At 43.1% G+C, this 13,382-nt stretch overlaps 1 long non-coding RNA gene across 1 annotated transcript; it reads right to left on the bottom strand.

The window, feature by feature from the left end:
* Positions 1-742: 742 nt before the first annotated feature.
* On the bottom strand, positions 743-12,848 carry LOC126176840 (uncharacterized). Its single transcript, XR_007535673.1, has 3 exons — positions 12,777-12,848; positions 9,474-9,520; positions 743-897 (listed from the first exon to the last, which is right to left on the bottom strand). It is a non-coding gene; the product is annotated as an uncharacterized LOC126176840 (long non-coding RNA).
* Between the last annotated feature and the right edge of the window lie 534 nt (positions 12,849-13,382).

Raw genomic sequence — 13,382 nt, 5'->3', positions numbered from 1 at the left:
AGTTCGTCCAGATTTGTATCAATGTTTTAAACTATTCATTAAGACCGTATTTTTTCTTACATTATCCCATTTACATAATCTTTTAAAATAATTTTAAATTCATGGTAAATATGTCTGATAGTTTTTTATGTAGCTTCTAAGTTAGATAATAATATCTATTGGCTGAAGAACCCAGTTGACTGTAATACTGCCACCCCATCTCCAACGCAATGGGGTATGGCGGATGAAATAACAATAAAGTGAAAAGAACAGCATCGTCAGTCAGTGGATTTCTTTCCTGACGACGATGGTGGGAATAGCCATCGAAAACTTGAGAACCTGATTAGAACTGACAGAGCTTGAAAACCCAGAAAATTTTATTCAGACATACCACCAGAAAGACTCTGAGAACACATAGTCGTATGTTAAATTGTTAGTTTCCACTGCTGACTCAGTACCATACGTCTTTCGCAACAGATAAAGTTTTATCTTAAGACAGGGCAGTCGGTTTTAATTGAGTTTTTTGTATTAACTAGTGTCGGTCATACGAAATGTTACATACAGACTGAATGCGGAAAGATTCCCATTTTTAATATACATGTCTAAGTAGTAGGTTCCATAAAGTGTCTATTACTAATTATTTTAAGCAGTCAGTATCTTTAATTTCTCTCTGAAATGAGTTCTTATCCATTTTATGTACTTAATAAACAAATGTATAGGTACAAGAAAACAAATTTTATTGCAAAATTTATTTCCACTCATGGATTTGCAGAATATTTCAAAGATACAAGTAATATGATAGATTCTAGGTTAGAAATTAAATAAATAACAATTTTTTGATATTGTATTACTAACGCAGTAGCCATTTTGTGATTCTCATGTACGTTGACTTAACATTCCACCAGTTCTCGTCCTGTTCTGAAAATAAGATAAATTGATAATGTCATTAATTTGTCATCGTAACAACAATACAGATGAAATACAATTTATCTGAAACTACACACAAATCTCTCTCAGGCAAGTACCTGCAACAAATGTAATAAAGAAAAATTTTAATAGTATATGTCCATAACATTTCATGATCAGGTAATTGTAATATTGCATAAAAATGCAACAACTAAGTAGCACCATCGTCTTCAAGCAACGACTCAATGAGTTTTCTCGTGAATATGCCAAGCAGGAAACTAATTGGAATGATGTGCCCTAGAAACACTGTCACCAGGTGGTAATCTGGAAAATTACCACGAAAATCTTTAAAAGAAATGAGATGCATAAATACAGTCACAGGGGTCACAAGGCGAATGCTAAATTAGGCCTTCCTGCACAAGAGTGCCATCTTTCTCATCTTATCAGAGAGTCGAACGCAGCCCATCATTGACAGCCCCCATTCAACCTCCTTCTCCCCTGCCCCTTAAACCCTCTCCCTCCCCCCCCCCCCCCCACACTCACACACAAGCTGTTGCCATCACACTGCCCACTTTCATACCCATCATCCACCCACCCCCAAACACATTACACCATCATCTTTCAACCCCTCCTTCTACAACACACATACTATGCTGTCACACTGTCCTCAAACACATTACACCATCATCTTTCAACCCCTCCTTCTACAACACACATACTATGCTGTCACACTGTCCACTGCCTTAACCTTCAACACCCTCTACACACACACACACACACACACACACACACACACACACACACACAATTTGGCACTGTGCACTCTCTCGCCCTTTAGCCCCGACTGCCACCTCTGTGCGCATACACACTACACCTTCATATTGTCGACTCTCTTGACCCTGAAACCCCAGTCTGTGCGCACACGTACACGAACACATTATGCTATCATTCTATCCACTCTCCCATCTTATAATCTCCGATTTCACACACACACACACACACACTCACACACACTATGCCATCTTCTTGCTGTCTCACGCTCTTCAACCACTCTCCCCAAATTCCCACACCTTATGCCATTATAGTGTCCACACTCTAGCCCATCAACCCTTTTCCCACTACCTCCCACCCTCACACACACACACACTATGCTGTCTCACTATCCTCTCTCATCTTCATAAACCACTCTCCCCAAACACACACACATTATGCCATTATACTCTCCACAATCTGGCCCTTCAACCCTCAGCCCCCCCCCCCTCACAAACACACATGCTATGCCATCATACCGTTCACACACCCATCGTTCAACCCTCCACTCCTTCACACACATTACATCTTCACACCATCCACTCTTGCACCTCAGTACATCCTCCTCTCCCACCCCTGCCTATGCATTTAACACCTCTCTCCCCCAACCACTCACAACACACTAATTTATCTCACTGTCCTCTCTCTTTGCTCTTTGATAAGATAGTAGAATACCCAAGAACAGCTTTTTCAGAAAAAATATTTTTTTCCTTTGATTAACCAAAATATTATCTTAACAATATATTCAATGGTATACACTTACGTAAGAGAACTCTGCTAATCATCACATTTGCTGAAGAACTGTACAAGACCAAGAGGAAATTTTAATGAAAATCGAATTTAAAGTTTACTTAGATCAACTTATTGCATTCGGAATAAAAGTATTCAATATTGGTTAATAATAGTTTGGAATATTATCACAAAAAGGTGAAATAATACTTAATACAGTGTTGAAAAACATCTACAAGCGAAAAAATTAATTTGAAAGAAGGACATAAGTATGAATACCCCAGTTGAACTACAACCTACCAAGGTAATGCATGTGTGTATTGAGTTAGATTTTTTCAATAATGAAAGGAATTTTCAGAGTGTTTTTACCTAGAAAACTGTCACTGAGGTCAGAAATATTCCTTTCTGATAATAAAATTGTCGAATAAGGTAAGTTTCCTCTCTCAGTGCATGATGTAATTTTTTTTAGCCTGATTAAAGTAAGCTCTGCTGTTCCTACAGACACGGCACTGGTACGTCCATGAGGATGTATGCCCTATTTCATGGGTACTCGTTACCTGTGAGTTGTGTTTTTCGAACAGTAGCTCTGATAAGTCTTGTACTCTAGACTACTCTGATACTTGCACTTCCAATTAACGTACAGTCAGTATCATATGTAATGGAATCCGAGAAGGAACATCATCAGCTTATACCATTATGAAACTGTGTTCTTAACTTTTGAGGTATTGGTCACAAGCATTAGATAAGAACAAATATTTTACTGCTATGTATGAGTCTATAATGTCCTTCATTCCTTTAAACCGCGTATTTATTTGTTAATAAACGGTATCAGTCATCGAATAAAAACGTGACACTCCATACACACTCTCATAAATCTTCCACACATGTTGGAACTTACTGAAGTGGTATCACAAAGAAAGTGTTTTTGACAGCAGCTTTCATTCTACCGGTTTGGTTATTTGAAGTTCGGCTGAAAATTAAGATTGATATCTGATCTGGCAAAACGAAGCAAATGATCCATAGTTTCCGGAAGATTTAATAGTTCATCTTTGATTGTTTTGCCACAACGAAGAAACACAACTGGTAGGACTTCACTCATGCATTACATCGTATCACATATTTGTAAGCCAAAATATCTTAGCAATTGCTTAATAGCGCCACGTTCCACCTTTGGAATAAAATAAACCAGAGATTCTGTGCAGCACTGGTTAGAGACGTCTGTTTCTGGAAGCATGCGGCCACAGAAGTCCACTACTGTGTACGCAGTTTCCATTAACTACGAGCCACTTGTTTGTGGGCGCGGAGCTGGCGGCCGATAGCGTCCCGGATGTATTGTATCAGATTTAGATGAGGCAAATTTGGTAGCCAAGACATCAGCGTGACTTCCCCGTCATGGTGCTCAAACCAAGGTTGCAGAATTCTGACGTTCTGACACGGACCGTTGTCTTGCTGGAAGATGCCGTCGCTGAGGGGCATAGCGTCAAGCATGAAGGGACACAGATGGTCTTCAGTAATGCTGGCATAGTCCCCAACTGTCATGGTACCTTCAGCTACTGACACAGGTCCTTTAGCTTTATAATCCCCTTAGTGGTCTTTGTCCATGAATCACTGCACATTTGACCAGTCATTCGCCTGAATGATGGTGTATATGATCAAGACTAATTGCCTGGTGAATGATGAAATGTAGTTGCCCCGAACTGATCCTCGCTCCAGTCTCGAAAATACCGTCCCAACTGCAGTCGTAATTGATAAAGATGTCGGATCGACAAGAAAATACGTAAGGGCCGTCTTACATCCAGCAATGTGCCCTGGACAGTGAGCTCAGAAACACTTGTTCCTGTACTGTCGTCACATGTGCCACAAATTGTCACCTCATCATCATCATCATCATCATCATCATCATCAATAACAACAACAGCAACAACATCCTTATGACAAAAGCCTCCTGTGAGCATTGACCTTCTGTAGAACATCATTCCGTTCAGACCTGTTTAGTGCTGAACTCCACCAGTTTTCCTTATGTCCTCTCTGACACCTTCCTACGACCTTAGTTTTGATTTTCTTCCTCTCGGTGCATTTCCTGCCCATTCCAGTCTTTCGCTTATAGCTTAGCTGACAACATCTGGTTCAGTATATTGGTCATACATTTAAGATCCAAAGAAGCTGGTACACTTTTCTAATATCGTGTAGGGCCCCCGCGAGCACGCAGAAGTACCGCAACACGAAGTGACATGGACTTGCTCAATAATATATTGTCTGGAGAGTTTGGTGGCCAGCGGAAGTGTTTAAACTCAGGAGGGGTGTGTTCCTGGAGCCGCTCTGTAGCAACTCTGAACTTGTGAGGAGTCGCATTGTCTTGCTGGAATTGCCCAAGTCCGTCTGACTTCACAATGGCATGAATGACTGCAGGTGATCAGACAGGATGCTTACTTACGTGTCATTTGTCAGGGACGTATCAGGGTTCCCCTGTCACTCCAACTGCACACACTCCACGCCATTACAAAGCATCCATCAGCTCGAACAGTGCCCTGCTGACATGCGGGGTCCATGGATCAGGAGGTTGTCATAGGACCCGTACACGTCCATCCGCTCCATACAATTTGAATCGAGACTCGTCCGACCAGGCAACATGTTTCCAGTGATCATTAGGGGCGCACGAGTGGGCGTATCGATTGTATTTCGATGAATGGTTCGAACGCTGATACTTGTCGGAGGTCCACCATTGAACTCTGCAGCAATTTCCGGAATGATTGTACTTCTATCACGTTGAACTATTTTCTTTAGTATTCGTTGGTTCGGTTTTTGCTGGTTCTTTTTACGGCCGCAGCAGTGTCGGAGATTTCATGTTTTTCCGGATTCCTGATATTCACGGTACACTCGTGATACGGTCGTACGGGGATATCCCCACTTCATCGCTACCTCGGAGATGCTGTGTCCCATCGCTCGTGCGTCGACAATTACACCAAGTTCAAATGCACTTAAATCTTGATAAACTGCCATTGTGGCTGCAGTAACCGATCTGACGACTGGGCCAGACATTTGTTGTCTTATATAGACGTTGCCGACCACAGAGCCGTATTTTGCCTGTTTACATATCACTGTACTTGAATATGTATTCCTCTACCAGTTTCTTTGGCGCTTCAGTGCATAATAGTTGAATCTCCCTCCTCCAGACCCCATTTTCTTCCACTGGCCCAAGAATTTGTCTCAAGATTTTTCTTTCAAATATTTCCAGTTGTCTTTTATCATATATTGTTAATGTCCATGGTTCAGCGCCGTATGTTATCAGTGGCCTTACGAAAATTTTATACAGCATAGCTTTAGTTTTCCTGAACAATAACGTAGATTAACTTAGATTTCAGATACTTTCAGAGGCCGTGGTAGCAGTGGCTGGCAGACAATATTCGATTTTTTTTTTTTTAATTTTAGAACTGACATTGTTCTTGTAGCTTACTTCTGATCCGAGGTAAGTGAAACCACGCATGACATCAAAAGTTAAATGAATCAATTTCTGATGATGGGCACTGCTTTGGATAACCTGTCTTAGTTACAGGCATATACTTAGTTTTCCGATCAGTTTTTCTATAGGTTCATCATTCTAGCAGCTCTTTCAAAGCTTCTTTCATTGCTTTTGCCGTTCTTGCAACTGTGTCAATACCATCTGTATATGCCAGAACCTGAACTGATTTATACAGAATAGTCCCTCTTGTATCCATGTCCGCACCTCTTACAGTCTTTTCCAAGGCTACATTAAACAGGCGGTAGGATAATGCGTCTCCCCGTCTTACTCTATTTCTGGTGATCGCAGTACTTGACAATATATTCTGTATTTTAATTTGACTCCTAGTGTTTCCGTAGTACCTTTCTGTAACTATGAAACTAATCTCCGTCCGAACAGATCTCGGAAGAGCACAACGGCAGTGAACGACCGCCGTGACATCCTCAGCCTATAGGCGTCACTGGATGCCGATATGGAGGGCCGTGAGATAAGCACACCGCTATCCAGTCCGTTGTGAGTTTTCGTTAGCGGAGCCGCTGCTTCTCAATAAAGTAGCACTCCAGCTTTCCTCAAAAGTTCCGAGTGTCACCCCACTGTCCAACAGCGCTCGGCAGACAGGATACCCAATCCCGACAGCTCTTAACTTCGGTCATCTGACGGGAACTGGTATTACCACATTGGCAAGGCCTTTGGCAATAGCTATCACTAACGCAATCAATCCATTGGGAACGTCTATCTCTTCCATTGCTGTATACAGCTGCCTTCTGTCAATACTGTCGTAGAGTAATCTGCTTACGAGAGATCGCCACCTATCCTGGTGTATAGACAGGCATGTAACGAGACGTGAACGTTCAACATCTAGTTGCCCACTCGTGGTTTCACCGTCCTTCGACCACTTTCCATAGATGATGTGGGGATGGCGAACCAAAGACTGCGTTTTATTGGCAAAACAGTTAGATGAAACACATCTAATACGCTATCTACACTACGCTATCTACATTATGCTTGTCCGTCCTCTGCTACAGTAATTCTGTGCTTGAGAGATAGCATTTACGGAGGACATCGAAAAAGTTGAAAGACGGGCAGCACGTTATGAACTTTCACGAAAAATTGGAGAGAGTATTACGGATATGATACGTGAGTTGTACAAAAATATTCTTTTGAGGCCCATCTACATAGGGAGCAACGATTATCGTAATAAAATAAGAGGAATCGAAACTCGTACCGAAAGAATTAAGCGTTCTTTTTTCCCGTGCGTTGTTCGCTAGTGAAACGGTAATGAAATAGTGTGAAAGTTGGTAGGTAGACCCTTTTCCAGGCACTTAAGTTTGAATTTAAATGTAGTCAAGTAGATGTAGCTTACTTAAGTAGCACGCTAATATCCGACCAGCTTCGCCGTTTCCAATAGTCTCGTCCCCAGTAACAAAACCATTTCGATCTACGTTTGCCAAACACAGTTATGTCAGTGGCGTTCCCCATTTGCGGCCGTCATCATTGCTAGAATGATTCTCCATTAGTCTCTTCTCTGCGTACTTTCATTACCATGCCACGTGTCCGCAACGACACCAGGCGACACGCAGTTGTCTCACTAAGGCAAAGAAAAAAACCACTGGGTTTCTAATGTCTTCACTTATTCTGTGTGCGACTTTCCTTGTTATCAACGACATAATTTAGCTTTGCCTTATTCTTTTTTTTTTTCAACGATATAGAGGTTTATTTGTTTCTGATGTTAATGTCAGATGAAGTCATTATGCTGAGACACTAAGTCAAACATTGCGTTCTTCTTTTATAAATTTTGGATTTCCACTTTTCATCAGTTGCTTCACACCTTCGACATTGCTCATACGTAACTCAGAAATTGCCATGGAGCAGTGTACACTCGCGGGTTAGAGTCATTTCATTTTCAGTCTCTTATTACCTTACTCCAAAATGCGCTGCAAGAAAAGCAACAAATTTTATGTTAAAAACACTTAAATACCTAAGAATATGATAATCATTTTTTTGGGTTTAGAACCTACTGGTAGGGGTTGGGTTGGATTGTTTTGGAGAGGGAAACCAGCCGCAACGTACCGATGCATTACAACAGCGGCTCGATGTGGCGACCACCAACGTTGTTACACACATTGCACCTCCGAAACATGTTCTGGTACACTCTCTCCATCCCATCCGGTGTCTCTTCAATGTCTTGTGCAGTTGCCAGAACTCGTGCCAGCAAATCTTCCTCTGTCTCTACAGGTGTCTCATAAATTAGGCTCCTCATACGACCCCCAAGAAGTAGTCCATAGGAGTTAAATCCGGCGATCGTGTCTGCCACGCGTTTGGACCACCACGTCCTCTCCATCTTTCACCATACCATCTGTTGAGATGTCTCCGGACAGCCAGTGAAAAGTAAGGTGGTGCTGCATCATGCTGAAACCACATTTCCTGACGTACATTCAATGGCACAGCTTCCAAGAACGGCTCCAATACGAAGTATGCGGGACCCGTGAGCTTGGATGGTAGGAGGTATGGTCCAATTATGTGACCGTCCAGAATACCTGCCCACATGTTAATTCCAAACCTGTCTTGAAATCCCTGAACATCCGTGGGATGAGGGTTTTCGTCCGCCCAGACATGGCTATTTCGAGCATTGAGAACACAATCCCTTTTCAACCTGCATTCATCTGTGAAGAGAACTCGACGTGGAAACAGAGGCTTGTCGATGCAACGGTGCAGGAACCATGTGCAGAAGGCGACGCGTTGTGGAAAGTCTGCTGGACCCATAGCGTGTACCCTTTGTAGGTGATACAGATGTAATTGTTGCTCATACAGGACGTCCAAGACGGTACTATGACGAAGAGCCATTGCACGCGCAATTGTTCGCGAACTCGTTGACGCGCTATCTTCAATGCGACGCAGTACACCTTCTTCAAATTCGGGAGTGCGGCGTCGCCGTGGAGCACCAAAGTCCTGCCTCCTTACGGTGAAGGTACCCGTTTCTCGTAGCCCTTGTATAACTGCGGCAAACAGTTTGTGCGATGGAGTGTAACGGTATGGAAAACGTTCGTGATACAGCCGACTAGCAGCTCTTCCGTTAGTTCCAGCTTCGCCGTACACAAGGAACATGTCTGTGTATTCCGCAAACGTATACTGCACCATGTTTCCTGCATCGGTGATGCACAGCTGACTCGGTCTCACAGCAAACGGACAATAAGTGACATCTGAGGATAGTTTGACGTAGTACACCTCATCGTGCCTACCCTGTTGCATGCCAGAACAGGGATCACAGAGACGGTTTTCTTGCTTAAGCAGACGTAGACGAGGTACACATCTGAAATGAAACTGTCGTAGAACGGAAACGATACGATTCCGGACATGGGCTCCTATTCAAAACGTTCTGTACTCACTACCCTCTACATGTCCTAGAAGTTAGTAAAGGGAATTTCTGACCACCTTGTAGTAAAAATAAACATGTGACATTCCTTGGTCATTCGGAAGAGACTGTTTTTACTGATAATGCATGTTTGTAATTATGATCCTTTTTAAAACATATACATATAGTGGTACTTACTGATGAATCCCTTATGAGTGGATATAGAAACCAATACCAGTGGAAATCTGTAAAGAAGGCATATATAACTCAATTACTTTCATGTGCTACAAAATTGATTAGTTATAAATGCAACTTATACCGATTTTTCATGCTTAATCGTATTACAGCATCAGAAACAATTGTTAGTGTACAAGAAAATAAAACAGTGGATATAATATGAATACTGCATTAAATGGTTACATTACTTTGATTTTTAATGGTCAAAATTGCATGTTTTTGCAGTAACTGTTCTGAGAACGTGTTCTTCCGCTTTGCAAATCGCAATATATGATTTGATTTCGGCATATGTTTACCATCGTCAGAGGGTTCTCCCTTTTACTACTCAGCTGAATTCCCTTGTAAGTTTTGATCCGCTGCATTGACCTTAGGGAAATTAAGTTCAAAGTTTTTTTATATTCCAACTACTGTAATAGCTTTTATTTTTACTTCAGTTAGTAGTTTCATTGAGTTCTAATACTTTAATTAATTTGGAATGTGGTTGAAATTTATTGTAATCACTTAAAATGTATTTGTTTGGATTATTATATACTGTTATTAACGATTTTGAGGCAATGAAGCGGTGGTCCTATAGATTTACTTGAGACAGAGACCGTTTCGTCCCCGTCTTTGGCATTTATTTTCGGAGGTGTCTTAGATATATATACCTCAGATTTGTAAAGTGGCTCTTTACTGTCTGAAGTTGGCATTTGCTGCTAAGAGCTCACTTCAGCAAATGTGACGATACTTAAAACACGGTAACTGGCAGTAGTATGCGCTGTGTAACTTGCATGTCTCTCCTTATTAACTCTGTGACGGTTTTGACGGATTTTGAATCTCTGGGGTGCTTGTGAGTGTGCGGAGGATTCGAGACAGAGTGAGAGCAAAGACTTCGGCCTAGCAGGTCGGAGACCGGCGTATGCGACCGCCGTCTGTGTGGCGCAGAGTGAAGTTGGGCCCAAAACCACAGAGGGCGGCAACCATTGATCCTCGCACAACCACTGCTGGCGGCTACGCTCCGGTACAGCGCCGAGTGCAGGAGTTGCGTGCGACTTTTCTAGCCTCGTAGCCCTCCTCTATGAATTTCTCGAATCCGGTTGCGAGGCTAAGGACATTCTCGGGAGAAAGGTGGTTGGTGTAAACAAGTAGGTCGCAGTGTTGAAATGAATATATTTTAGTAGCAGCGGAGAGTTTCAGGTTGTCATTGGAGGCTGGGAAAGACGGTCTACTTTTGACGGAATCCTCTACTGGCGGGAATCCTCGTTGTTAGTCGCAGTGGTTCGAAATTTTGCCGTTGGTGACTGGACCCATTTTAACGAGGAGGAATACGCAGGATGTAAGTGAATGCTTAATGGGGAGGACTAGGCAGTAGGTCGCAAAGGTGCCTTCATCTGAAAAGTACCGGCTTGGAGGACGTGAAGGTGTCCATATTGGACAGGTACTTGCGGGTAGAGCATTAAAGTGTTCGGATTGACTTGGCAGAGCTGTGCAGTAGTCTGTACTGCGCCTTCAAAACTCCTGCTCAGATGTTGACGATTCCTTCGCGAAGTGGACTCCCTGTCTGCACCGCGCAGCTCGGCGCATCACAGTCTTACGGTGAGAACAGGCAGAGTAGTTACATCCGTTTCACACTTTTGAAATACAGGACGAACGCCTGTTTCTTCTCCTTTGCACTCGCGATGAATTTGTGGTCTTCTGGATTTTTTATCAACAGCTGCAATCTATTATTGGTGGATTTTATATACTACTTGCCATTAAAATTGCTACACCACGAAGATGACGTGCTAGAGATGCGAAATGAAGAAGGTGCTGTGATATGCAAATGAGTAGCTTTTCAGAGCATTCACACAAGGTTGGCACCGGTGGCGACACCTACAACCTGCTGACATGAGGAAAGTTTCCTAGCGATTTCTCATACACACAACAGCAGGTCACCGGAGTTGCCTGGTGAAACGTTGTTGGGATGCCTCGTCTAAGGAGGAGAAATGCGTACCATCACGTTTCCGACTTTGGTAAAAGTCGGATTGTACCCTATCGCGATTGCGGTTTATCGTAACGCGACATTGCTGCTCGCCTTGGTCGAGATCCAATGACTGTTAGCAGAATATGGAATCGGTGGGTTCAGGAGGGTAACATGGAACGCCGTGCTGGATCCCAGCGGCCTCGTATCACTAGCAGTCGAAACGAAAGCCATCTTATCCGCATGGCTGTAAGGGATCGTGCAGCCACGTCTCGATCCCTGAGTCAACAGATGGGGACGTTTGCAAGACAACAACCATCTGCACGAACAGTTCGACGACGTTTGCAGCAGCGTGGACTATCAGCTCGCAGACCGTGGCTGCGGTTGCCTTTGACGCTGCATCACAGACAGGAGCGCCTGTGATGGTGTACTGAACGACGAACCTGGGTGCACGAATGGCAAAACGTCATTTTTTTCGGATGAATCCAGGTTCTGTTTACAGCATCATGATAGTCGCAACCGTGATTGGCGACATCGCGGTGAACGCACATTGGAAGTGTGTATTCGTCATCGCCATACTGGCGTATCACCCTGCGTGATGGTATGGGGTGCCATTGGTTACACGTCTCGGTCACCTATTGTTCGCATTGACGGCTCTTTGAACAGTGGACGTTACATTTCAGATGTGCTACGACCCGTGGCTTTACCCTTCATTCGATCCCTGCGAAACCCTATATTTCAGAAGGATAATGCACGACCGCATTTTGCATGTCCTGTACGCGCCTTTCTGGATACAGAAAATGTTCGACTGCTGCCCTGGCCAGCACATTTTCCAGATTTCTCACCAATTGAAAACGTGTGGTCAATGGCGGCCGAGCAACTGGCTCGTCACAATACGCCAGACTCTACTCTTGATGAACTGTGGTATCGTGTTGAAGCTGCATGGTTATCCTAGGTCTGTTTGATTCAATGCCTAGGCGTATCAAGGTCGTTATTACGGCCAGAGGTGGTCGTTCTGGGTACTGATTTCGCAGGCTCTATGCACCCAAATTTCCTGAAAATTTAATCACATGTCAGTTGTAGTATAATATATTTGTCCAATGAATACCCGTTTATCATCTGCATTTCTTCTTGGTGTAGCAATTTTAATGGCCAGTAGTGTAGTTGTCAGTTATCAGTGAACACCAGGAGAGAGCAAATTGTTAAAAGCTTAGGTAGTAATAACTGATAATAGAGCGTAGTGTTACTGCTCAGTGTTCATTAGGTTTATCGAAGTTATTTCTTGCAGAAAATCAAACAGTTATAATAAATAATTTTATACCTACCAATGCCAGAACAGAAACGAGTCCAAATCGTGCCACGCTGCTTCCACCTGGCCGGACAGCACCTGACATCACTGTAGGGAGAGAAAACTGTTTTCATCTTAATGCAATCACGAGCTTTTTCTTTGAAATGTTTCTGGAACGGAAATTCCTGGCAGATTAAAACGTGTGTCGGACCAGCACTCAAAATTGCGGCCCTTGCCTTTCGCAGGCATGTAGTCTACCAATTGAGCTACACGAGCACGACTTACTACCCATGGTCTTGCCATACTTCCACGGGCATCTCATCTCCTACGTTCCTGGGTTCGAGTTCCTGTCCCACACACACTTTTAATTAATCAGGAATTTTCATATCCACACCCTGCTGCAGAATGAAATTTCGCTCTGGATGTTTCTAAAAGTTTTTACTGTTACTGGTGAATTAGAAAATGAAGCAAACGATCATTAAGGTCTGAAACCTCTAGCAGACAGGCAAAATGCTATTTAACAAGTAAAAAAAGGTGTGGAAAGGAACTCGCGACTTGGTGTCCACATCGCACAACTCATGCCACTGGTTTTTTCTCTGTCTCTTTCTTCGTCATCTTTCTTCTTCAGGGAGATCGGTTCTGT

This window comes from Schistocerca cancellata, chromosome 3 (genome assembly GCF_023864275.1).
Source record: "Schistocerca cancellata isolate TAMUIC-IGC-003103 chromosome 3, iqSchCanc2.1, whole genome shotgun sequence".
Lineage (NCBI taxonomy): Eukaryota > Metazoa > Arthropoda > Insecta > Orthoptera > Acrididae > Schistocerca > Schistocerca cancellata.
The sequence above is the reverse complement of the archived record's forward strand: the minus strand, read 5'-3'. Positions and strand labels throughout refer to the sequence as shown.